This window comes from Metopolophium dirhodum, chromosome 1 (genome assembly GCF_019925205.1).
Source record: "Metopolophium dirhodum isolate CAU chromosome 1, ASM1992520v1, whole genome shotgun sequence".
Lineage (NCBI taxonomy): Eukaryota > Metazoa > Arthropoda > Insecta > Hemiptera > Aphididae > Metopolophium > Metopolophium dirhodum.
In genome coordinates this window covers 91,349,371-91,351,884 of record NC_083560.1, presented here as the reverse complement: position 1 = coordinate 91,351,884, position 2,514 = coordinate 91,349,371, and the positions used below count along the sequence as shown (strand labels likewise).

General features: G+C 28.7%; 1 pseudogene; it reads right to left on the bottom strand.

Moving 5' to 3' along the window:
- Nucleotides 1–615: 615 nt before the first annotated feature.
- Nucleotides 616–2,514, bottom strand: LOC132945289 (uncharacterized; annotated as a pseudogene).

The window sequence follows — 2,514 nt, the reverse complement described above, 5'->3', positions numbered from 1 at the left end:
TGCTCAAAATCAAAAGTTAATGTTTCTAAAAATTCATCTGCTTTGGCCTTTTCACAATATAACTTTAAATTAGTGTAAAAAACCTCTGCTTTACGTAAGTGAACCTCTTTTTCAACTTCCAACTTTTGTTTTATTTCTGGGTCGATTTCATGCTCAACGAGGACTTTCAACCTATCAAACGTTTGGCAAGTATCTGTCCTAGGATAGCCGAAGGATAAATTAAAGTTTTCTTTCCTATATTTTTCATAATATTTATATTTTACGACAGGTTTGCATATTAAATCACAATTTTCTAATTTATCATATGTATCTTTATCATGCAATTGCAAAAACAATTTGTACATTTTAGAAATATTAAGATCAGATGACAAGTATTGTGTGATTGTATTTTAAAAATTTAATCTTCGGGTATCTTATTTGGACCGTTCACGTATTTTCCGATTAGTTTGAAACTAAAATTCAAAAATAAAACACTACATTCCTATTAGTCCCAAGGAAAAACTAATGGTCTGCTTAAGGTAAGAAATAAAAAAATTATTATTTTATATTTTACATTTTTTGTATTTAAACAAAATAATTAATATTTTTATTAACAAACTTATTCCTTTAACTGTGTTAAAAGTTATTTGGCTGAACATTTTCAAAATAAGATTGTGCAGATGACCTTCCGGAACTTACAGGTGAAGGTGTTTGAGTTTGACTAGACATAAATGAATCATTTGGAGTAGATGAGTTTGACGCACGTGAAATTTCATAAATTTGTTGTTATGGATGGACTGTTTAATGGATGTTTTGAGTTTGAAAAAATGGTATTGGGTGTGTATTTTACCTGTTGTCTGGAGCTGGAAAATTAATTGATGTTGGCACTTGGTAATTTGTATTCTTACTTTGTAAATGTGCCCACTCTAGTTCGGATACAACATTGAAATGTTTTGACTTTGCCATATGCTGGTACTCGGGTGAAAAAGTTTTTACAGTAGCGGCTAGACTATTAAAAAATATGTCTATTGGATGATCATTAGCAGTGGCTTTTGTTTCTTGCTTATCACTTTCTACTAAATATTTCATTAGTACACATTAAGCTGTCTCTGTTTTTTCAAATTTTCTTTTATTTAGCGAATACCTAGATGAATTTTTTTTTGGAGATGCTGTACATTTTTGATTTATGTTGTTATTAGAATTTTTTTCTGAAGTATCCCCAGTAATAACAATGCTCTCCATACCTTCATGTTTATCATTTGATCCATCACTCAAGCTATTAGGTTCTGCTATGTTGCTTTGTGTTTCTCTTTCTTTGAAAAATGGAATTACAAATGACATTGAATCTTCATGCTTCCACTTTTTTTTTATGTTCAGCAGCTTGCCCACTTTTTGTAATATTTTTTCTTATTGCTTTTCTCAGCTGGTCACGTAATGAGATCCTTTTATTCTTGCAGACTGGGCCTTAGCTATAAAAACTAAAAAAATTATAAATTTTTAAAAAAAACGTGCCTATGTATCTCTATTTTTTTAAAACTGTTATTATAACATTTTACGAGGCACCTTGTATTTCATTTTCAAAGACTTTTGGCAAAAAAAAAAAAAATTTTTATTGGCAATATTAAAGAAAAAAAAGGTAGGTAAGTGGATGTCGCTCCGCTGTACAGTAGGTTACAAGTGGGTCACTGTATAATGGATGGTATTAAATTTGAATGCAATGATATAATATCATTGTATAAGAAAAACGATTCTGAGTGGAGACCGTATGTCAGTCTAGGTTTAGGACATATTATATACGTATCGATGGTATTAGAAATTGGTAAAAAAAATTGACCTATAATAAATTCCAAATTAATCTTATCACAATATCCATTAGGTACTTATAACGCGTTATACATCAACAACAAACCGTGATACTATCATAGATATATAATAGTACAAATTAGAAGTTTCAAGTGCCCACGAATAATATTATACAATCACAACAAAATAACTAAAATAGTTATTTTAGGTTTTTATGTAATTTCGTTCAAATTTGAAATTAAAATGACTGTAAAAATAAACTGTGCTTGTGTATTTTTTAGATTTTTTGATAACAGAATTAATTACTTAGGTACATGGAATCTTGTTTTACATTTTTAATCCTTAGCTATAAAAACTGAACATTTTATAATTTATTAATTACAATTTTCGTATTTTCGAGATTTTGATAAATTCTGTCAAAATTTGATCTTTAAATGAAATGCTTGTAAAAAAAAATTGTGCATATGTATTTTTAATATTTTTCAACTGATATAGTAACAATATACCAGGAACCTTGTATTAAATGTTTACACTTTTTGGCCCAACAGATAACACTTTATTGATATTTGAGGCGTGTAGAACCATATCGGCCCAATCCACAAAAAATCAAATTGCGTTTTATTTCAAAATATGCTGCAGAATTATATTTTATTTCAGTGCAAAATTGGCCCAACCCTAAAAAAAAAATTTATTCCCTAGATAGCAGCACATACTTCGTTTTGTTATCAACAT